This window comes from Oryctolagus cuniculus, chromosome 4 (assembly GCF_051225735.1).
Source record: "Oryctolagus cuniculus isolate XC-2025 breed Fujian yellow rabbit chromosome 4, ASM5122573v1, whole genome shotgun sequence".
Taxonomy (NCBI): Eukaryota; Metazoa; Chordata; class Mammalia; order Lagomorpha; family Leporidae; genus Oryctolagus; species Oryctolagus cuniculus.
The window spans coordinates 57,003,003-57,028,606 of NC_142870.1; the positions used below are offsets into that span (position 1 = coordinate 57,003,003).

The 25,604-nt window shown below is 37.0% G+C and overlaps 1 pseudogene; it reads right to left on the minus strand.

The window, feature by feature from the left end:
• Nucleotides 1–14,667: 14,667 nt before the first annotated feature.
• Nucleotides 14,668–15,512, minus strand: LOC100349771 (nucleophosmin pseudogene; annotated as a pseudogene).
• Between the last annotated feature and the right edge of the window lie 10,092 nt (nucleotides 15,513–25,604).

Genomic DNA, 25,604 nt, shown 5'->3' on the forward strand with positions numbered 1-25,604 from the left:
CAGGGAAATAATCCTTTTTTATTTTTATATGTTTATGTGAAAGTTTCAAACAATTACAATCTTTTGGAAAATAGTTTTTGTATAAAAATGTTACCCATATAGACAATACAAACAGTGTATAAGGAGTTAATAGTGAAAAGTGACTGGCTATGATCATTCACTCTCTTCTTTTAGATCCACTATCCAGAGACAACACTGTTTACTCTTTCACTTACTGTTCTGTTAATTACTCCCATATCTTTTATTAATGTGCTAATGAAAACTTTTCTTTCTTTACCAATCTGGTGTTTAGTAATTCCCTGTTAGGCTAGCACTACATATTCCCTCTATCTTATTCATATGATATACTGCAACTTTTAACCAAAGTGATAAATAGGATAAATATATTGCTATGATTATTTAAATATTTTTACTGAAAAGTGATATACTATTGTATTTATTTTCCTGAGTATGTTTTGCTGTTTTTTCCTGAATTTCACAATTAACTTTATTTCCTTACAGCTTGCCTTTTTTTAATCATAGATTCAAGTCCTCATTATGTCTGATATTTCATCTTACACACATTTTTTGTTCATGATCCTAGAATTTTCTCTGCCCTTTTCCAATCCACATCAATGAACTTCATACAGGCTGCATAACTGCTATATAGTTTTTTTCTCTATTTTTTTCTGGCTTAGAGCCAGTATTTCCTTGCTTTTGTCTTTCTTGGTTTATTTTCACCTTTTTCAAACGTCACATTTTAAGTAACTTCTGTGAAGAGGTGGTTGGGAAGTACATTTTTTGAGTCTGAAAATGTCTTCTTTCGATTCTTTTATGTAATCAACAGTCAGGATAGGTGTAGAGGTCTAGGCTACAAATCATTTTTCTTTATAACTTTGAAGGCACTGCTTCAAAGCAATGTCTTTCCAGCATTCATTGTTGCTGTTGAAAACCCTACTGTAAATTTCTTACTGTTTCTGTAGTGATGGTCTGTTTTTCGTTTGGATTCCTTTAAAATCTTCTTTTTATACTTAGTGTTCTAATATTTCACTTAAATTTGCATAGGTTTTCATTCACTTTTGCAAGGCCCTTGATAGATCTTTTGTTTGTAAATATTGTTTCTGTAATAACTTCATTTCCTCTTTTACTTTTGAATCATTTTCTCCTTCAAATTCTTCTTAATCAGATATTAAGTTTCCTGGATTAATCATCTATGTCTTATAACAAAAAGCCATCTTATTGACTCCTTTTCTTATTGTTTGATTCAATAACATTTTGTTGCCTTTTTCTTGATACAATTGAGGTGATTGCATATTTTTGTGTATAAGAAATTGTATACTTTCCTATGTTATTTGAGGTTGTGATTGTTTTATTTGTCAAAATATATTAGTGGTTTTTTTTTAAGAGTTGCTTATTTTGACAGAGTTAGAGAGAGAAGGAGAGAATGAGAGAGAAATATTCCATCCACTGCTTCACTCCCCATGTGGCTGCACTGGCCAACACTGGGTCAGGCTGAAGCCAGGAGTCAAGAGCTTGATCTGGGTCTCCCATTTGGGTGACAGGAGCACAAGCACTTGGAACATCTTTTAATGTTTTTCCCAGGCCATTAACTGGGAGCTGGATTGAAAGTAAAGCAGCCTGGACACAAACTAGAGCCCATATAGGATGCTGGCATTGCAGGTGGCTGCTTGACCCGCTGTGCCACAACACTGGCCTCAATTAGTATTTTTTAAAATTACATATTTATTTTTTTTCTGTTCCATGAATTGTTTCTTTTACCCTGTCTACTCCACTCCTTATTCTGTTATACTTCAGAGTTTCCTTAAAAGTTTATTTCCTTTTAATCATCTGTTCATATTGACAAGCAAAACAATGAAAAAATGGCACTAGTTCACTTCAGGAATCTTCCAGTGGAGGTGTCATTTTAGAGGACTAAATGGGGATCTAGCTATTCCACTGTGTGATTCAGCATGTGCCAGGATGTTTCTGGGGGCATTTCTTTCTTTTACTTTTATTCTAGAGGAACCTGTTGATTCATTGCCTGGGAGAAGAGATTTAGCTAGTGAGTTTTGACTTTTAGGTGTCAAGTCAACTTCTTAGAATATACAAACTTTCCAATTACCTTCCAGATGTCAGCCTCTATGCTGACTGCTGTCTTCTTAACTTCTTGGCACTTCTGAGTGGTAAGCCTCTCGGAACGTGACGAGGATGTCGTATCCCCTCATCTCTGCACTACTCTCCTCAAGTGCTTCAGGCTTGTGCTGCTTCCACTGTCCTCTCCTCTGTTCTGTACCTACACACACTCCTCGCGTTTGATGTTCTTGGAATCTAGTCTCTACTTTCTACTCTTCCAGCATAAATTTCTTTTTTTTAAAGATTGATTTATTTATTTTAAAGTCAGAGTTACACAGAAGGGGAGAGGCAGAGAGAGAGAGGGAGAGAGGTCTTCCATCCGATGGTTCACTCCCCAATTGGCCGCAATGGCCGGAGCTGTGCTGATCTGAAGCCAAGAGCCAGGAGCCTCCTCTGGGTCTCCCACGTGGGTGCAGGGGCCCAAGGACTTGGGCCATCTTCTACTGCTTTCCCAGGCCATAGTAGAGAGCTGGATCGGAAGTAGAGCAGCCGGGTCTTGAACCAGCACCCATATGGGATATGGGCACTTACAGGCCAGGGTGTTAACCCGCTGCACCACACAGCTGGCCCCCTACCCTCAATTTCTTTTTTTTTTATGTGCATATATTTTTAAAAATCCTATGTCTATATATTGAAGTCGGGAGAGAAAGGACATAATAGTAGTCATTCTTATCCTTTATAAGCATGATATGTTGAGCTATTCAAAGTTTTGTCTTTGAGGATCACCAACTCAGGTGGTGTAGTTGAAAACCTGAGCATCACATCTCTCTTCAAGTATCCATTCCGGAATTTACAGCAAAGATTTGAAAAAAAATGTTGTGAAGAAGTTAAAATATGCTATTCAACAAACTGCCCTGACATACTGATTATTTTAACTTTAAGGCACTTAAGAAAATAGCAGTTGCAAGAATATCACTCTGATATTAATTTTGTTTCTTAAAAGCAGATGAAATTCCCAGGTAAAAATGTCTTCTCTATAACAAAAGGAAAATAATACTCTTGTCATTAAGGATAGGAAGTTGAAGCTAGGAAAATCTGTAGGAACTAGGTTTGTTAAGCTAACCCTCTGCTTCCTACTTACTTCTCTACCCACTAACTATCCTAGCCTATGTCCCTTTCTCTTAACACCTTTATAAAACTTACTATTCTTCCTCCAATTAATTACATGAGTGATTGAGTCTGGTTTTTTGGATCTTCATTTCCTTATGATGTATCCAAAGTCACACAAAACTTGTATTAAATAAATGTATATTTATTATTTCTTCTGTTAATCTAACCTATGTCAACTTCATTCCAAGATCCATCCTAGAGTCTAAAGGGATGGAGGTAGGGTTTTGCATCTTCTACGATGTAATTTATATTAGTTTTACTTAAAATATGTAAAGCTTTGTACTTTGTATTTAACAATGGCATTATTTTTCATACTATGCGAATGTTCTGAAAATTCACAACAGCATTCTAGAGCCTGCAACATTTTGTCCCTTGTATTCTCATAATGATGTTTCCATCACGTAAGAGGCAATGAATGTGGAATGAGTTGTCTTCAGCTGGAATAAGTGTTTTCACTTCACTCTTGTTAAGCTATGCGATTTGGACATATTGTTCAATACCTTTTAGCTTCAATTGACTTGAGAGGTTGGACAAATTTCATTTCTAAAGTCCTTTTAACTCTACAGTTTTGTATTTCTCTAATTCTAAATAAAAGAGGATATTTAGCTTGCATCCTACATGCCAGTCAGATGTTGAAAATTGTACCAATGTCTAGCACAAAGTGGGTGTTCAATAAATTGTGTTGAATGAAAACAATTGGAATTTATATTCACTCATCCAATCGATGAACAAATGTTAACAGAATGCTTTCTCTGGTTCAGGCAGAATTCTATGTTGTGTAAGAAGCATTCTAGTTGGAAAAGTTAGATAATACAGTGTAAAAATAGTAATCAAAATAATTGTGATAGGTGCTAAATACTATTTGAGATGAAATGCTATGAGGTGATGTCTGATATGAGACCAGAAGTACAGGAAGGTACCAATAGTAGAAGAGAGAAATGGAAGGAGGGAGGGAGGGACACGAGGAGGGGAAGAGGCAGAGAGAGAGAGAGAGAGAGAGAGAGAAAATGAATGATGCAGAGGCTTTGAGGCAGGAACATAAAGAGTGTTGAGAAAAAAATGGAACCATCTGGAACCTAGCCATGAGGGAGAGTTTTGAAAGGGGGGGAATGGAACCTAGCCATGAGGGAGAGTTTTGAAAGGGGTGGGGGGGAAGAGGCATAGTAGGAAAATCTTCTAATTCAGAATAAATCTAATGGAGTTTACTCTAAATTTAATGCAATATATTAGCAGGTTTTCATGGACTCAGTCACTTTATTAACATTACAAACCAGTCTCACCTGGGATTTTTCATCCTCTTTCCTTCTTTAGTTTAACTCCTTAGTATTTATCACCATCTCACATACTATACTCATGAGCGTTTACTTAGAATTTAGCACATGCTGGTCCCACTAGAATGCAAACTCTATAAGAATTGGAATTTTTGTATCCCCAGCAGATTGAAAAGTCCATAGCACATAGTATGCTCTTGATACATAAAATTGAATTAATCAATGCATTTTTTTAGGTGGAGGAGATAGGACTTAAGTAGAGCAAGAACATTACAGAGCTAGCTATGGTAAGAACCTTTGTAGGACATACAATGTTTTAGACAAGGTGAGGAACTAGAGATGGAGAAAAGTAATAAATTAAAACTTTATTTTGGAGGTTTGTTGGATGGAATTTGATGATAGATTCTGAGAAATATGGAAAATCAAGAAAGGCTGTTTTTAAAATTTATTTATTTATTTGTAAGGCAGAGTGACAGAGAGAGAGAGAGAGAGAGAGAGAGAGAGAGAGAGATCTTTCATCCATTGGTTGCTTCTCCAAATGGCCACAACGTCCAGGTCTGGGCCAGGCCAGGAACTCCTTCCTGGTGTTTCATGTGGTGGCAGTGACTCAAGTACTTGGACCATCTTCCACTTTTTTCCAGGCATATTTGCAGGAAAACTGGATCAGAAGTGGACTAACTGCCACTTAAATAGGCACTCTGATACCTATACATACCCAGGCATTGCAACTGGTGGCTTAATGGCTGTGCCACAAAAATGGTCCCAAAGAAAGACTCTTAAAGCTAGTAACTGCACAATATTATGGCATAATTTTACCAAATGAGAAACCCAAGGGGAGAAATTTATTTTAGGGGAAAAATTTGTGAGAATCAAGAAACATATTTTGATTCACTCATTTAGTGGCGAGGCCATCAAAGGAAATGGAAAGGGAAATTAGGATATAAGGAGCTGGGAGAAGCTCTGTGAAAGGCCATCAAGGAATGGAGGTAAAGAGACGTGGGAACATCCTGTTTAAATGTAGCTAAGAGGCATTAAGGTAGGGACATAAGGAGTAATCTTTGTTTCTTAATAAGAACAGGTGAATTGGAGTGCTTAGAGTCAAAGCCAAGGGGATATAATGTTGAAAGTAATTAAAAGGAAACAACTTTCTTTGTAAAGGGAATGGGAGCAATATAGCAATAAGTAAAGATGATGATTCAGGAAAGAAGGGCAGCAACTCAGCTGATAGTTGAAAATGGAGAGGTACTTTATGGGCATGAAACTATATATCAAAATATGACCGTTTTGTCACTCCCAGTAAACAAGTATTTAATTCTGATTTTCATTATGTTGTCGTATAGTTCCCATGTCAGAAGAGTGGCTTCTCAGCTGAACTGTCTGAATCTCAGACACTCAGCTTTGCTGAGCTTTGCTGAGAATCATGGCCCTTGTTAGTACTTGGCACGTGACTCTAGCCTGGGTTTGTTCATCTGCTGAATGGGAATAAAGATAATACCCACCACAGAGGAATTCTGTGGATGTTACATGATGTGTATGTATGAATGGACTTGAATTATTTGTGCAAAAAGATAAAATGGACATTTACTGAAGTATGTATGTCTACTCAATTAGTGACAGTGCTGCTTTTAATTTTATGTCTTAAAACAGTGCCAGATAATAAATGTCTAGAGGGAAGAAATTACGTATTAGCATCTTCACACCCTGAGTACCCTGCAGTATTCTTAGCTCAGAAATGGTGCTCAGTTATGTCTATTGAATTAAATTTTAAAAAATGCAACTGATGTTTGTATAGACTGTACAGCAAGACAGAAGCAGATATAACAGTATCATTTTTGCTCTGTACTTCTGCCTTTAATACACTGGAATCAGGAATGATTTCTTGTCAAAGGATCCATTTGGCACTTGAGTGAAAAGAGCTGCTTAGAAACATGTATGTACAACTATCTTTCATACCTGCTCCATCACATGACAGTGTTTTAGCTTCTAATTTCCTTAGCTGTCTCATTATTACTCATCCATGACTAGGCAGAATAATTTGTTGTAAATTTACCTGCCATTATGTTTGTATATATCAGCATTTCATTTCAGTTATAAAAATTCATTAATAAGTGCCTTTGGGTTTAATTCTGAGCCTTATAGTTCTTTATTACAAGCTCTAAATGAGACCACTGCAGTTCACGAGAATTCTTTAAAACACATTCATTAAATCTGTTATGAATCACTGGGAGACATGACCCAAAAAGTATTTTTCATTACCTTAATATATTGGAATTAGACTGAAAAAAATGTCTTGAGATTTTGGTCTACAGCATTTATGTCTCTGTGCTCATATGTCTTACTTTGTTGTTAGTTTTTCTTCCTCAGACCTACTGACCTGTCTTCATGGCCTCTTCTATTTAAAGTTTTGGATAGGTGAAGAGTATGAAAGAGTGGTTAGCAGAAACATTTTCAAGTCTATAGGGACAGATTTGTAGTTTTGTGTCCTGCACAGGGAGATGTATAAATGTCTATTAATAAATTAGATTTGGGTTAGATTCGTTTAGATTTAGAGAAAGGATATTTTCATTTGAGTGGGAACAAATAAAATTAATAAGATGAAATATTCAGTTTCAGCATTTATCTATTGCCCATTGAAAAGCTTTTGAATTTAGTGAAATAAGTTCTAAAAAATATAGTATTCTCTAAGAATGCCAAAAAAAACAGCCTTTTAGAGAACGTTGACATATCTAAAGAATTATTACCGAAGTAAGTGGGGCCAGATTTTGTATTAAGTAGAAAATTAAGTAGAAAATATAAATCCTAAATCTATATCAAATCTTGGCATTAGAAAACTCTTGTTCATTAGGTAGAACTGGTTTTTGGGTAATTTTATGTACATGGAATAGAGAGTGGTTATCTTTCTAGGCATCATAATACTTGTCAATATATGCCAGCACATTAGGCTATTCTTGCCATTTAAATTCACTCCTCAGGATAAATGCTAAGTAAAAAATCTGAATTTTCTACCCTGCCTCCTAAAACAAACAGGATCAAGCAACCCCCAAATTCTAGAAACATTTCATCTAACAATAGCTTAAAATAGAGAAAAATGAAAACAATGTCAATAGTCAAAATGGGGAAAGAGGTGAAATATTATGTCACCACTAGACCAATGTACAACGAAGTATGTGTAATAAACAAGGAGAGAAGCTTAGCTTACAGCCTTAAATGAAAAACAGTGTAGAATTATTATATATAATGTGCTAAAATAGATAAGAAATAAATTCACTTACATCAATCAGTGGTTATGTCTACTGAATTTTTTTCTTTGTAATTTTATATAGCTACTTTTCTACAGTCAAAAAGTATTATTTCATTATCAGAAAAAGTGAAATAAAATTATATATAACCAACTCAGTTCAGCCATGAGGATTTACCATGTAACAGTGGTTACTTGTGATAGTTTCCTGATATGATATCTTCCTGACTGAAGGTATTTCTTCTGTTTTTTACACCCCATTCACTCTGAAAGCAATATGGCCTAGCAAGACCTGCAGCTTCCTTAGATGCATGATTTTCAGATCTGATTTTTTTAATCAGATGGAATTTGTAAAAGCCTATTTTCCACTTATATTTAAAAATACATTTGTGGTAAATATTTAACCAAAAGTTAAGTATTGAGTAATTCAATTTGGTGGTTACTAAGCTACTGATGAATGTCTGACATTAAGTTGAATTATATTTTTATTTTCATCCTGAGAAAACTATTGAATTTTTCTTCTACTTTCATTCTTAGAAAAAAGAGCTTCATATTTAACTGACATCACAACTGTGCACTATGTGGCAGACTTATAGTATAGTCCATATGCTTCCAAATTAGAGTTGGGGAGATAGGATATGGGACATTCCATATGGTGGAATGCCTAGGTAAATCCCAGCTCTGCTTCCCATTCCAGCTTCCTACTAGTGCACACACACACACACACACACATATATACTCTGGAAGACAGCAAGTGATAGTTTAAGTAGTTGGGTCCCTGCCACCCATATGGAAGACAGATTAAATTCCAGATTTCTGGTTTTGGCCTGGCCCAGTCCTAGCTGTTGCCAGAATTCAGGGAATGAGACAGTAGATGGAAAATCTTTTTCTGTCTATCTCTGTCTTTTAAATCAAACACAAATAAATGGAAAAATTCTTTAAAAATTCAAGAAGGACTTGGTACAGAATGAATGAATATAATACTGAGATTTATCATAGGAAGCCCTAAGTTACATACTTACCTAATGACCTTTTTACATAATAATTACTTTACTCAGTCATTGAGATATTTATTCATTCATGCATTTAACAAATGTGTAATGAGAATCTATTATGTGAGGGATGCTGTGGCAGGCAATACATCCAATATTCTAATATGTTTTGGTATATAACATTTTAATCCATCAGGAGAAACAGAATACAAAACAAATAGATATTTTGATAAGACAGACACACACATATGGGAATATATATATGGTTGCATAAGAGTGAAGTTGTTTTTGTCTGGTTTTGCTTTCTATTGTTTCTGGAACAGTTCCTGATAAATAATAAATATTCAATAAATATTATTTTTAAAATATACATTTGGTTTGCATTTTTATAAATTTTAAAAATTGGGGCAAAATAATTACACATATTAATAGGACACAATGTGACAACTGAATACATGTATAAAATGTGTAATGCTTAAATCAGGATAACCACTTTTAATTCTTAAACATTTATCATTTCTTCATGTTGGAAAGGTTTAATCTCCACTTTTTAGTCATTTATAAAAATATAATAAGTTGCTGTGAACTATAGTCAGCTTATTGTGCTATAGAACCCAGTTATTAGGTATCTATTAAATAAATAGGCAACAGGTACAGATTGCGGAGCTTTAAGAAGCGTGTGTGAGGAGACGTTTTGTGAAAAGATCTAAAAATAGAAGCTACGCGAGATGGATTTGAGGGTAGTCTGCTGACTTGTCTGTAATTTCCATGGAGAATGCAGGTAGCCCCACTTCTGATTCTGCTGCCATAGTCTATCCTCTCTTTGCTTTCTTTCAGTGAATTGCTCTTGCACATCTCCCAGCGTTATCATGTTGCCAAATTATCTGTCTGCAAGGGAACAAAATTCATTCCGCAACCTTTCCTACAAATGTTAACTCAGAGGTATGTTGCCCTTCTTGGTATTCCTAGAAATCTGGCATGAAAGCTGCTTGATTCACCTTTGCCTGTTCCCCATTCTGTTTGGTAAAGAGATGTAAGTCAATATTCTTATAAAAGTTAGATTTTTAAAAGATTTTTAAGGAGATAGAAATGCTAACCTCATTTGATCATCATACATTGACTACATGTATCAAATTGTCCAACTCTACTCCATAAATATGTATAATTAAAATAATAGTAAAAATAAGAAAATGATTAGTTCCTAAACAGGCTGGAAAGGTATTTAAAGCTTCTGACTAGAAGTAGTGCTATCCAGCAATTCCACTCTTAGGTACTTACCTAAGAGAAATGGAATCCATAGTCATCAAAAATTTGTAAAAGAATATTTACACCTAAAGTTTTGTTTATGAAATGCATGAAATTTTTATAACTTAAATAAAAGGTTTTTGGGAAAAAAAGAATATTTATACCAAGTTTATTCATAATAGCCTAAATGCAAGCAATCTAAATGTCCTGCAAAAGGAGAAAAAGTTGAGGCATGTTCACACATTAGAATATCACACAGCAAGGAAAAGGAATAAACTCCTGACACATGTAGCAACCACCTGTTTTTCAAAAACATTATGTTAAGCAAAAACTATCAGACACACAAGCACATAGTACTGGCATAAAATTATTTCATTTATATAAAGTTGAAGAGCAAGTAAAACTAAGTATAGTGATAGAAATCAGAAAATGGTTTCTTGAGGGTGAAGGGAAAGAGAAAAGTGACTGGAATGGGAAAAATGGGAATTTTCAGAGGTAAAGGAAGTGTTTGATCTTGTTTGGGATGACCTAGGTGTTTACAATTATCAAAACACCTTGAAATAAGCACTTAAGCTCTGTGAATTTGTTTTTTTTTTTTTTTTGTAAATTGTTTCTTTATTTTAAAAGATACATAAGTAAACTCCTTTGGGAATTAAAATATAAATTGAGTTCACTAAAAAGTCTTTGCAAAGCACTTGTATCTCAGCCACTGCTAGAAATGTAAGCATAAATAAGTAGTGTCTACCTCTGAAGAATTCATAATAGGGAAAGGAGAATAGATTTAGAAAAACAGACATTGATAAATGTCTGCTTACATACAAATTTTCAGAAGGATACTATCTTTGCAGAATATATCTAAGCATAAACCATATTGCATAATAATTATCTTAGGCAGAAGATGTTACTGTTGTATGAAAAATCGTTCTATCAAATCCTGTGGCTATGCTACTACAGAGAGCTCCCACCACAGCCCCAGCTGTATTCTTATCCTTGCTTCAGTCCCTTCCATAGTATACCAGGTTTGGTTTGTGTGACTGATAATGTATGGCAGAACTAAGAGTAAGTCATTTCTTTTTTTATTCTCTTTTTTAAAGATTTGTTTATTTAATTGAGAGGCAGAGTTATGAACAGAGAGAGGGGGAGAGAGAGAGAGAGTCTTCCATATGCTGGTTCACTCCCAAGTGACCACAATGGCTGGAGCTGGGCCCATTGAAACCAGGAGCCAGGAGCTTCTTCCAGGTCTCCCATGAGTGTGCAGTGGCTCAAGCACTTGAGTGATCTTCTTCCATTGCTTTCCCAAGCTACTGCAGAAAGCTGGATCAGAAGTGGAGCAGCCAGGACTTGAACCAGTGTCCATATGGGATGCTGGTATCACAAGCGGTGGCTTTACCCTCTATATCACAGTGCTGGCCCAAGGGTAAGTCATTTTTAAGATTAGGATAAAAAAAACCATAGCTTCTGTAGTGGGTTCATGTGTGTTTCCCCTTCCCTCCATCTTCAAAGTCTTCAATCTTGGAGAACCCAGCTGACATATTGTGAATATTAAGTCAGCTACATGGAAGCTCCTGTGAAGGAAACAGAGGCATGTGATCAACAGTCAGCAAGGAACTGAAGCCTGCTACAACCACATGAGGTAGTTTGAAAGCACATTCTTCCCTAATCAAGGTTCAGGTGAGACTGCAGTCCTGACTGAAGTTTTGACTACAACCTCCTTAGATTCTTCAGGCAGACCACTCACCTAAGCTACTCATGAATTCCTAACCCATAGAAATCATGAACTAATAAATATTGTTTCAAGCAGCCAAACTTTGGGGCATTTTTTATACAGCAATAAATAACCAAAACATCTATGATCTTTGCAAAATGTGTAAGGCTTGAGTTCATGGATTACTGAATCATTCTTAATTGAAATAGGACATCTCATTTTTTTCTGTTTCACTGAAACAAAGAGCATTTCAAAACATTCATGGAAATGGACTTAAAAGATATACTTATTTTGGTGCCAGAAATAATTGAAATCTGTACATACAAAGGGTCTTAAAGTTCCAGGAAAATGCATATTGTGATAAAAATATTCATGGATTTCAAGTATTTTTGCACAAAATACAAACATCTTTTAAACCATTTTTTATGAGCCTTTTGAAGTACCCACATAAATAACTTAGGCAAGTGTTACAGTTTGGATACTGTTTGAGTGTGTACTCCAAGGATGTGTTGGGAGTTTGGTCCCCAGTGTGGTGATGTGAGGGGTGTAGAGCTTCTGAGAGGTTAGGTGGAAATGACTAGATCATGGAGGGTGATGCCCCTGGAAGGGATTAATGTGGTTCTTACAAACTCTAGTTAGTTCCTTTGAGAGCTGGTTGTCAGGAAAAAGGGCAAGACTGGCCACTCTTAGTCTCTGGCTTCCTATCTTGCCCTGGCACCTCTCCCTCCATAATGCACACCTGGCATCAGACCATCTGCTGTGTTGTGATGTGGCCAGAAGGCCCTCATTGGAGCCAGAAGATACTGACACTATGATCTTGAACCTCCCGAACGGTGATAGACAAACCTCTTTCATTTATAATGTACCCAAGCACGGATATTTTGTTATAGCAATGGAAGGACAACTAACACAGTCAGGTATTACAATGAATGAAAATCTTAAGTGTACACATTTGAAGTAAATTACATGATAAACCATAGCTGTACTATTTTGTCATTTGAATCAGTTTGAATAGACTTTCTTCAGTAACTGATCTTTCATAGGCTGCTAGCTTAAAAAATCTTTATCAGAAATTACATCACTCATTGAACAGTGATGTGTAGCCTGTTCAGCCTTTGCCAACTTGTCCTCAAACTCATTCAATAGCTAAAAGTCAACCTTGCTCTTTTGTTACACAAACTTTCACTTAGTGATTTTAAAGAGCTTTCTCAACCAAGTAATATCTTAGTGTGATCTACCTGTCCAAAATGTTTCTACTTCTGTCTTACTAACTTTTTTTTGCCTGACTTGCCTCTGAACAATAAATGCACACTTTGTGTGTTTGTGTATGTGTGTGTGTGTATGTGCATGTGTGGTTCCTGTATGATCCACTGCAATCATACTGTCCTTTTCCTTTGAGTTCTTATTTATCTCAAAGCTTTTCTATTTCCTTTCATTTTTTTTTTGACAGGCAGAGTGGATAGTGAGAGAGAGAGGGACAGAGAGAAAGGTCTTCCTTTGCCGTTGGTTCACCCTCCAATGGCCTCCGCGGCCGGCGCGCTGCGGCCGGCATACCGCGCTGATCCGATGGCAGGAGCCAGGTGCTTATCCTGGTCTCCCATGGGGTGCAGGGCCCAAGCACCTGGGCCATCCTCCACTGCACTCCCTGGCCACAGCAGAGAGCTGGCCTGGAAGAGGGGCGACCGGGACAGAATCCGGCACCCCGACCGGGACTAGAACCCGGTGTGCCGGCGCCGCAAGGCAGAGGATTAGCCTAGTGAGCCGTGGCGCCGGCTCCTTTCATTCTTGATCCCAGTGTTATGTGGCTGAGCTCCATCCTTGTTTTATGTCTAGTGGCTTAATATAAAGAATGCCAATACAGCCCAGTCCAGTAATGAAAACAATTATTTCTAAAATTAAATTTATATCACAATTATTTGTCATGGGTCAAAGATGAATTCCACTATAAAGGTGTTACAATGGAATTATAGAATGTTACAGTTGTCAGTGATCAGAAAAATCCAATTTCGTGTGAGTTTCTCATTTTACAGATGAGAATAATGAGACTCTCAGGACTGATTAGTGCCCTGTTAGGAACTGATGTCAAAACACTTTGATCTTGATTCACTGAAGTCTCCCTAACATCATGCTGCTGCTCTGATGATATTTTTAGGATACAATTACAGAGCTGATACTTTTCAAATTGAAATTTTATGCAATAGTCTTTCATATGTGCACAGTATTACATAGTTTTTAAACAACTTACCTTGATTATATATATATATATATATATATATATATACACATACACACACACACTTAAAAGCATTATATATTCTTTTTTTTTACTTTATTAAAATACTGAGTTTATTTTCACATCTGACCACTGCTACTACTCTGTCCTATCATAACATTCCATACATACTTAAAACCAAGCAAAGGGTGGAGTTCCATATTTAAAAACTAAACAGGCATTTTTGGCAATATAACCTGGACAACAATTATCAAACATGATAGGGAAAGTTCTCACTCTGTATTATAAAAGGGATAGCCAGATATAAACTTTACAGAAATGAAATAAGACAGAAAATTTTAACAAACTGTTTAAACTGTTTTCTTAATGAGACTTCCCCCATAGGGGCTGGCGCTGTGGCATAGCGGGTAAAGCCGCTGCCTGCAGTGCCGGCATCCCATATGGGCGCCGGTTTGAGACCAGGCTGCTCCACTTCCGATCTGGCTATCTGCTATGGCCTGGGAAAGCAGAAGATGGCCCAAGTCCTTGGGCCTCTGCACCCGTGTGGGAGATCCATAGGAGGCTCCTGGCTCCTGGCTTCGCATCGGCACAGCTCTGGCTGTTGTGGCCATCTGGGGAGTAAACCAGCGAATGGAAGGCCTCTCTCTCTCTCTCTCTCTCTCTCTCTCTTTCTCTCTCTCTTCCTCTCCTTCTCTCTGTGTGTAACTGTAACTTTCAAGTAAAATAAATAAATCTAAAAAGAAAAAAAAAAGAGACTTCCTCTACTGCCAAAGATCTTGAATGGCCTCCTGGTCAGTCATTCAGAAGCAATTCTTCACATAATTAATAAATTTGGCTTCTACTTTGGAAAAAGAACTCCCATTTTCGATACTTGCTTGCAGTTTTGCTTTGTCTTCTACAGAGCTAGGTCCTTTTGGTGTTCTAGGAAGGATTCTTGACCTTTTGATCTTGGTGCTGATGGTTTTGAGTCTTTCCCACTCTGGTTTGATTTCTGTGCATTTTTGTCTGGGGTATCTCGTATAGATTTCTTCACTGAAGCTTTTGCTTCAGTTTCCTCATCATCAAAACCATCATCGTCGTCGTCATCATCATCATCGTCATCATCATCGCCATCGTCGTCTTCATCATCTTCAGCAGCAAGGTTTACTTTTTCTGTGGTACCTTGCTGTCACCTGCAGAGCAGATCGTTTTCCAGATATACTTCATAGCTTCACGTCCTCCCCCTGTTCATTGGACCCTGCATCTTCCTCCCCAGCTACTAAGTGCTGTCCACTAATATGCACAGGCCCTGAACCACAGCTCAACCTTAAGACCACAGGTGGTGCTATTTCCAAGTCCCCAAGGAAATCCTTGGCTGCACAGACATTTCTAATGTTGTCAGTGCTACTTGAATTGGACGGCCTTCAGAATTCATTGTCTCTGCTTCAACAATGTGCAGTTCATCCTTTGCAACAGTGCCTAAACTGACCATTCTCAAAGATAACTGGTTCTCATTTTCATCATTGAACACTTTAAAGTGATGATCTTTGTCAGCCTTTAGTTCACAACCAAAAAGATAGTTCTGGGAATTCAGGATGCTCATGTCCATGTCCATCAAATCTTCCATGAGGCGGAGGAACGAATTTAGGTGGGAGAGAAGGCAGATGGAGATGAGACGCCCACTGCTGCAAAGAACAGAGATGCAAGGTGGAATCACACCAGTATAAATATTCTTTTTAATATCGTTTTTTTCTTAAGGGGAAGATTTTACTGAAATCCCCCTTTCTATGAATCCACTTTGTGAAACACAATATTTTAAAAAGTTTTAGGTAGGCAAGTTCATTTCTGCCATTAGCTTCTTGCAGATTTTATTTTTTTCCCTGTAAATTTTCTTAGGATACTCTAAAACATTATACTGTAATGACTAAGAACAAAGTTACTTTCTGAAAATTGCCCATTGTTCTGTTACTCCATATTCAAGCAAATTTTAAGTTTACTGATTTAAATTTTATGAGGGATAGTTTTTGGAACTCTATGTTGGATTAACTTTGCTTTTTGATTTTTGAGGCAGCAACTCTACTAATGAATGGAGCTTGTCTTGCAGTATATGGTAGCTACCTATTAGGATTCGTAAAACTTAATGCTGAGGGCTTTCAGTAATGGATGATGTTTTAAAAGTCTATTAGTCTAGGGCTATGTACAAAAGCCGTACCCGGACATGTAAAGTAGAAAATTGAAACAATTTATATATTTTGATAATTCAAATAAATGTTCTAACATTTACCTGTATTACCTTGAATCTGCAAGAAAATGTGTTCTTGTATTTGAATCAGTCTGAAAACTGCCTCAGTGTTTTATTCCAATTTACATGTCCAGATGTAGCAGTTGGGTAATAATAATAGTGATGGCTTCCATTATGTTCCAGGCACCGTTGGGTGATTTTCATATATTATTTCTCACCCTCATGCCAACTCCACCAGCTATACATTGTTATTCCCATTTTACCCTTGAGGAAACTAAGCTCACAGAGGTTACAGGATTTATGAAGAGCTTGAAATAGTAATTTTCTTTGTAAAAATTGGGAGAGTGATGAAAGAAAGCAATACATGTTGTTAAGTCTGAGGAAATGAATAAATACTAGCAACATTATTTAACTGCTTGAAAAGACAAGATGTAAAATCCTAAATTCTTGGCTCTTCACCTAAAGTCTTTGCTCCTCTTGCTTGGCTATTGTATGATGGCGATTCTGGCTTTTGCCTCCTTTCTTTTGACTTTGATCATTCTTTCTGTACTTGTTTTTTCTTTTGTTTTTTTAAGGGTTAATTTCATTTTGTAAATCTTCAAGTGACTAAGTTGGAACCAAAAGGATTTAAAAAGATTTAGCCTGATATAAAATGGCATATGTCAAAATACCAAGTTACATCCTCCTTCTAAAGCAATAATTTGCACAACCAAGCTATATTGAAATGCATTAACTTGCTACAATTTTGACAGAGGCAGTCTGTATGCACAAATCCCTCGAATACTGATGGGACTGTGATTATATTCTGAAAAAAGAAGAGTCTGAATACAAATTTTAGAGGGCCAGAGAGTGTTTAATGTCTCATTGTTTGAGATTCTAAATCACATTCAAGTTGATGACTCTGATCTTCATATCAATGCACAAATGGAACAGAAGATAAAAGCCAGGAAAGCTGTTTTCTGAGTGAAACACTGATTTTGTTCTCATGTTACCAGCAAGAGACCATTTGGGATATTTAAGCCTGAGGTTGAGTGCTTGGCATTTGTTAGAGCTCCTCAATATTTGAAATGGGTTTTCCCTTTAGGGAGCCCATCCATTTAGACAAGTGCTACATGAGATCAAAAGATATGGGAAGAGGTATTTTACACACAGATTGAATTTTTTTGGCAAAATAACATAGCCTTTTTAGTACGACATTGTCTGTTCTCTACTGAGTGTCCTTTTTTTAAAAAATAGTTGGAGTCTGTTTTCCAGTAAGTGTCAGGCTTTTTTTTTTTTTTTTTTTTTTTCATGTGGCAAATGGCTAGCAGCCACCTGGAGATCATTTGAAATGAAAGCTTGTGTTATGGGATTTAGTTACTGAGTTCTAGTTTTTTTTTTTTTTTCCTTCTTGGTTTATTAAATGTTGATCAAATTGCTTGTTATATTGAAATTATTCCTTTAATGTTTGTGCTATGTAAACTCGAGAAACACACATAGTAATATAAACTTGTATTTTTAAAAATTTTTGGCTGTCATGGTATTTTGTTAAAAATATCGTGGAACTACTAAAATGATCATGTTTGTAGCTTTTGTCCTTTCAATTGAAAGGAAGACAGTCACTAGCATCTTAAGTCTATTATCACCTTAAAGTGGTTTCAAGGAGGGACTTTGTTCTCAAATTGCTATTTTTAAAGTATAAACAAAAGCCAATACAGCAATGAAAAGCAGTGATCACATTATATTTCCAAATGATGATGCTGATCCATTTTAGGCAAGCATTGTTTATTACTGTTTTAAACACAAATCTCTGGCTACGCTCAACCAATATGAGGAAGTGCCAAAAAGAATGGCACTGTGGGGAATGATTAAGAAGTGAAGAATGACTGGGAAAAGTGTTGTATTTGTTTTTTTCTACCACACATTTAGGAGAATTCTTGGCATGACTAATCCATTTTTCCCCTGCTGCCATTAGCAATTGTCACCAATCAGGCCTAAACATCTTCTTCCAAGATGGAAAAAAAGATTTGGCCAACATGCAATTGGAACTAGTTCTACTGTATCCCTGGGGATATTACTGGAAACTCTACAAATTCCTGCTTCCAAACTACTGTCTTCTGATACAACATAATGAAAAATTAGAGCAATTATTCCAATAATATGAGCAAACAGTACATTTTCACCCTTGCCTCAGTGAAGAAAAAAATCTCCATTTCTAGGTTAAAGTCTTCTTTGATGTTTAACACGTCTTGCTAAAACCATTACCTTTCCTGATACTCAGCTTAATTTTTATTTTGATTCCTCTGCATCTTTCCCTGCCTAGTTGCTGGCACACATTAGTTGCTGAATAACCATTTATTGGTTTTATTATCTTAATTTTTAAAGACTTTTTTACTTATTTATTTGAAGGTGGAGGGTAGAGCAGGGCATGCTGCTACTGATGATGATGAGAGAGAGACAGACAGAGAGAGAGAGAGAGAGAGAGAATGTCTAGCCATTTTATAAATGGCTGCAATAGGGGAGTCTGGGCCAGGCTGAAGCCAGGAGCCAGGAACTCAATCCAGATCTTGCACATGAGTGGCAAGAACCTGAGCACTTGGGCCAGATTCTGCTGCTTTCCTAGGCTCATCATCTGGAAGCTGTATTGGAAGTGGAACAGCCTCGATTCAAAGGGAAACTTCAATATTAGGTGCTTCAATATGAGATGCATCAGCTGTAACTACTGCACCACACCACTGACCCTCATTTATTATTTGTAGAGCTGATTATTTTCTTTGTAAATAGGAGGTAGTAAGCATAGTAGTTAGGAGTACAGGATCTGGAGTCTGACTGCCTGGGTTCAAATATTGCCTCCTTAACTCAATTATTGCTGGCTTGGGATAATCTCTCCACTCTCTGGGGCCTCATTTCTTTATCTATGAAATAGAAGTAATAATATTACCATCTGTAAGGATTCATATACAACTGGTGCATACTTGTTTACCATTTGTTAGAATACCAAAATGCTCCCAGACTTGTTGGTAAATAGAGCCCTAAGCCCTTTGCATTTCCCCCCTTCTTCTCATCACCTTACTACACCTTTGCCCTCTTGAGCGATACAGCAAAGGATTGTTTGCTCAGTAGAGGGCCTCTAAGAACCTGCCTTAGCATTATGTCCAGAATTTGTCCTCACAGGTCAGGACCCAAGGTGTTGTTGATAATAAGTGTTTTTCATATCATTCTCTCTATGTGCAGAGCTCTTTTGAAGGTTAAATGGGTTGCTGTATTTGGAGTGATACCTAGTGTCCATGAAGCACTAAGTTGTGATAAATTTTACAAGATGAGGAAAGTATCTCCTAGGTATGTTGCACATTTCTCCTAAAGTGCAGGGCAGTAGGTGAGCGATCTGTTCACTCATTCTTTTATTTTTCCTCCCTTCTCTTCCTCTTATTTTCTCTTATTGTGGTAAGAACACTTAACATGAAGTCTACTATATTAACAATATCAAAACAGTATTATTAACTATAGGTACAATGTTGTACAGTGGACTTCTAGAATTTATTAATCTTGCAGGAAACATTATACACATTGAAGGAATAGTAACTTCCCATTTCCCTTTTCCATGATACCAGTCCCTGAAAGCAACAATTGTTTCCAACTCTATGAGTTAGAGTAATTTAGACATCTCATATGATTGCAAGCATACAATTTTGTCCTCTGGCTGGCTTGTTTCACTTAGCATAATGACCTCAAACTTAAGCCATATTGTCACACATTGCAGGATTTCTTTTTTTTTTTGAAGAATGAATGACATCTCATTACATATTGTCGCTCCCCCTCTTCGTGGAGGAACGACACAGGACCCTGCGCTGTTCTTTTGTCTGCTCGGCCCTTCCCGGGTTTGCTGCTGGTTCTTCCCGGGTTGGCTACCGACCCTTCCACCTCCGTGGAAGGGCGGTTCCTCCTGCCACTTTCCCCACTTCCGTGGGGGAGCGGCACACCACCGGGCCGGCTCTCTCGGGGGCTCCTCAGATGTTCCTCAGGTGTTCCCCTTAGATGTTCCTGGTGCATGTTGTCTCTCTCCTCCTTTATAGTCCTCTTCTACCAATCCCAACTCTGCTACCCACACGACGAGTACGCTGCTCTCCTCCAATCAGGAGCAGGTCCTACAGCTTGTCAAGTTGGTGAAAGGCAGCTGTGTAGAAGCTGCTTACTCCTCTCCCAGCGCCATTTTGTGGGAGAGCAGATGCATAGAATAAGTCTTAATTCCAGTAACAGTCTAGTCCGAGTTGCTCCCCACACATATGTATAATGCTTCATCTTTATGCATTCATCTGCTGATGGACATTTAAGTTGCTTCTATATATTGGCTATTGTGAATAGTGGTGAAAGGAACATGGAAAGGCAGATATCAAGATCCTGATCTAATTCCTTTATATATATATATCCAGAAGTGGAATTCCTGGATCATACAGTACTTTTGTTGTTATTTTTTGAGAGAGCTTTATAGTAACTGTACCATTTTTGCAATCCCACTAACGTTGTATATATTTTCCAGTTTCTTCACCTCCTTGCCAGAATTTATTATTATTTTTGTTGATACTAGCCATCCTGACAAGTATGAAGTGGTATCTCATTGTTTGATTTGCATTTCCCTGATCATTAGTGATGTTGAACATCATTTACCTGTTGGCCATTTGTGTATCTTCTTGTAAGAAATGGCTTTTCAGATCCCTTGTCCAATATTAGTCTTTTTTTTTTTAAATTAAGATGTAGGAATTCCTTATATATTTTGTATATCAATCCTTTGTAATACACATGGTTTGTAACTATTTTTCCCATTCTGTAAATTTCCTTTTCCTCTTATTATTACCTTTGTGGTACAGAAGACTTTCAGTATGATATAGCACCAATTTGTGTGTATGTGGGTGTATATGTATATATATAAAATTTGTTTGTGTTTTTTGGTCTGATATCCAACAAGTTATTGCTCAGAATGTTATGAAGCTTTTCCAATGTTTTCTTCTAGGAGTCTTACTTTTAGGTTTTAGGTTTAAGTATCTAATCCATATTAAGGTAGGTGTGTGTGTGTGTGTGTGTGTGTGTGTGTGTTGGTGTAAGATAAGTTCCCCTTTCATGCATGTGGATATCTACTTATCAACAGTACTAGTTGAATAGCCCATCGTTTTCCCATTATGTATTCTTTGTACTCATTTTAAAAATTAGTTGATCATATGAGCATGGGTTTATTTCTGAAACCTTTATTATGTTCTGCTGATCTAAATGTCTGTCTTTAAACCAGTACCTACTGTTTTGATTATTGTGGTTTTGTAACAAATAATGAAATCAGATAATGTGATGCCCTCAGTTTTGTTCTTTCTCAAAGTCTTTTTTTTTTTTTTTTGAGTGGGGAGCTATTCAGGGTCCTTTTTGGTTTCATATGAAATTAAAATTGCTTTTATTATTTCTTCCAAAATTACAGTGATATTTTGATGAGAAGTACATTAAAGTTGTAGGTCATTTTGGGCTATATGCACATTTTAACAATCATAATTTTTCTAATACAGGAATAAAGGATATTTTTCCATTTGTTTATATCTTTAGTTTCTTTCATCAAATTCAACCCAAAGTTAGCAGAAGAAAGGAAAGAACAAGGATTAGAATAGAGTTAAACACAGGCTGGCGCCGCAGCTCACTAGGCTAATCCTCTGCCTGCGGTACCGGCACACCAGGTTCTAGTCCCAGTCCAGGCACCGGATTCTGTCCCGGTTGCTCCTCTTCCAGTCCAGCTCTCTGCTGTGGCCCGGGAAGGCAGTGGAGGATGGCCCAAGTGCTTGGGCCCTGCACTGCATGGGAGACCAAGAGAAGCACCTGGCTCCTGGCTCCTGGCTTTGGATCGGTGCAGCATGCCAGCCGTTGTGGCCATTTGAGTGGTGAACCAATGGAAGGAAGACCTTTCTCTCTGTCTCTCTCTCTCACTGTCTAACTCTTCCTGTTTAAAAAAAAGAGAATAGAGTTAAACACAATGAAGAAGAGTAAAACAGTAGAAAAATATAAAGCTAATCATTTAATCATTTGTGTTTTGAAAAGGTAAAACAAAAATGGCAATCCTTTAGCTAGATTAAATTAGAAAGACAGATAGAAGACCGAAAGAAATGAAATTGGAAGTGGAAGGCAGATGTTACAACCAATGTTACAAAAGTGAAGGTCATCATAAAGTACTATTATGAATATTTATACTCCATTTAGAAGAAATGGATAATTTCCTAGAGACGCACACCCCACCAAGGCTAAGTTATTCAGAAAGAGAAAATCTGAATAAATCATATAACTAGACAAAAGATTGAATCAGGAACCAAAAACCTTGCATAAAAGAAAATTTCAGGGTTATATGTTCTCACAACTGAATTCAATGAAACATTTTTTTAAAAAAATTATATATTTGAGAGTCAGAGTTATAGAGAAAGGAAGAGACAGAGATAGAGGTCTTACATCTGCTGATTCATTCCCCAAATGGCCACAACATCTAGGAGCCTGGAATTCCATCTGTGTCTCCCACATGGTGGCAGGTACCCAAGCACTTGGGCCATCTGCTGCTGCTTTCCCAGGTGCATTAACAGGGATCTGGAACAAAGCAGAGCCCCAAGAATTCGAACAATGGCTCATATGGGATGTCTGCATTTCAGGCAATGGATTAACATACTGTGCCACAATGCTGACCCTAACCAATCACTTAAATAATTCATATCAATTCCTAATGAATTCTTCCAAAATATTGAAGAGGAAACCTCTCCAAACTTATTTTATGTGGCTAGTATTGCCAGCACAGACCACAAAGAAAGAAAGCTACAGGCCTATGTTCCTGATTAGTGTAGATTCAAAATTCCTCAACAAATATTAGCAAATGGAATTTAACAGCATGCTAACAGGATCATTCAAAATGACTGAGTGAGATTTATTCATGGAATGCAAGAAGGATTCAATATATGCATCATCATGATAAACCATATTAATGCACTAAAGTATAAATATCATATAATCATCTCAATAGATGCAGAGAACTGTTGTGTGCAAAGTTTAATTCCTTAGTGATAAATTCTAAATAAAACAATAATGAATGAAATGGTACATGATAAAGGCTATATATGGAAATACCATAGTTCTCATCAAACTTGATGGTGAAAAACTAAAAGCTTTCCTTGTCGGGAACAAGACATTGTTGTCCACTTTCACCACTTCTGTTCAGAAAAAACTGAAAGCCAGAGTTATCAGAAAAAAATAGTAAAAGACATCTAAGTCAGAAAGGAAGGACAAATGGCTTCTGTTTGAAACAAACACAATTTTATATACACAGACACACACTTACAACCCTGTTAGAATTAATAAACAAATTCAGCAAAGTTGGGGGATATATAAAAAAACCAGTTGCATATCTATCCTCTAATAATTATCTAAAAAGGAAATTAAGAACATAACCCTACCTATGATAATATTAAAAAGATGAAAATTCTCAAGAATAAACAACCAAGAAGGTGAAAGACTTATGCAATGAAAAATATAAAACACTGATGAATGAAATTAAAGCAGACACAAACAAATAAGATACCCTGGATTCATGGATTGGAAGTCTTTAGTATGGTTAATATGTTTATAATACCTAAAATCATCGACAGAGCATATAGAGTACAAAAAAAAACCCCTTAATATATATTGAGCTAAACTGGCATCTTTTGATTTGATGTTTGCCTATAACCCTTGTCTACATGCCTGTGGAACTGTGGTGTATCTACCTTTTGTAGAGCTCTTTGTCTAGAGATAAATGCAAATCAAAACCAGTATAACATATCATACCTGTAAAAATGCCTGTTGCCAAGAAATACAAGGTCAATGTTGGTCAGAATATAAAGAAGAGAACCTCATATACTGTTGCAAATGGTTCTAGCCATTATGGAAAAGAGCATGGGGGTTCCTGAAAAAAATTAGAAACAAAAATGCCTTATAATCCCACTTCTGGATATATATATCCAAAGGAATAAGAACAGAAGCTTTGAGAGATATCTCCACTCCTACATTCCTTGTAGTGCTATTCATAATCATAAAGATGTGGAATCACTATTCAATATAGTCAATTAGTAGATGAATTGATAAAGATAATATATTATAGACATGCAATCAGGCTGTTATTTATCCAAAAAAGGAAACCTGCTGCTTTCTGTAATGTAGATGAGCCTTGAGATCATAAAGGAAATAAGACAGACACTTCTTGGCATTTATTTTTATTTTTAAAATATTTATTTTTATTTATTTAAAAGAGTGACAGAGAGAGGGAGAAAGAGAGAGATAAAGAGGTCTTCCATCTGCTGGTTCACTCCCCATCTGGCCACAACAGCCAGGGATGACCAAATAGATGTGAGGAGCAAGGGACTCCATCTGGAACATTCACATGTGTGGCAGGAGCCCAGGTATTTTGGGCATCTTCCACTGCCTCTTTAGGCATATTAGCAGGTAGCTGGATTGGAAGCAGAGCAGCCAGGACTTGAACTGATACTCCAGTATCAGATGCTGGTGTTGTAGGCTCCAGCTTAACATTTTGTGCCACAGTGCTGATACCCATGGCGTATTTAATGCATTCAAAATAAGGCCAGCATTTGGCACAAGCATGGAGATACTGCTTGGGACACTCATATTTAATGTAAGAGTGCTTGGGTTCAAGTCTCAGCTCTACTGATTCCAGTTTCCAGCTAATACTTGAGATGCATCAGATGATGGCTCTAGTAGTTGCATCCCTGAGACCCACATAGGGGACCCAGATGAATGTTCCTGGTTCTTGGCTTCAGCCTGTCCAAGCCCTGAAAGTTCCAGGAATTGGTGGAATGAACCAGTGGGTAGAAGATGTCTCCCTGGCTCTGTCTTTCAGATTAAGAAAAAAAAATGAATAAATAAACATTTAAAAAATCTAAAATAATGAATTCATAGGCACAGAGTTAAGGGTGGTTGCCAGGGACTGGAGGAAAGGTGAAACAGGCAGATAATAGCCAAAGGGTATAAAGCTTCAGTTATTCAACATGAAAAACTCCTAGAGCTCTACCATACCACATAGTGCCTTTAGTTAACAATAATGTATTACAAACTTAACATTTTGCTAATAGGGGAGGTCTAAGTGTTCTTATCACACAGTATCATTGCCATTATCATCTTGATCATCATCTTCAACTTGGAGGAAACTTTTGCAGGTGCTGGAGAGGTTGTAGTTATGGAGAGAGGGAGAGAGGAAGAGAGCAAAAGAGAGAGGGAGAGAGGGTTGGCAAGAGGAATAAAGAGGGAGAGAGAGAGAGAGGGTTCATTCCCCAAATGCCTAAGATGACCAGGGCTGGGCCAACACCAAAATTGGGAGCTAGAACCACAACCCAAGATTCCTTGGGTTTCAGGAACCCAATTACTTGAGTCATCACTGCTATATAACAGGACCTACACTGATGGGAAGCTGAAGTCAGGCGCTGGGAATCAAAATCAGGTCCT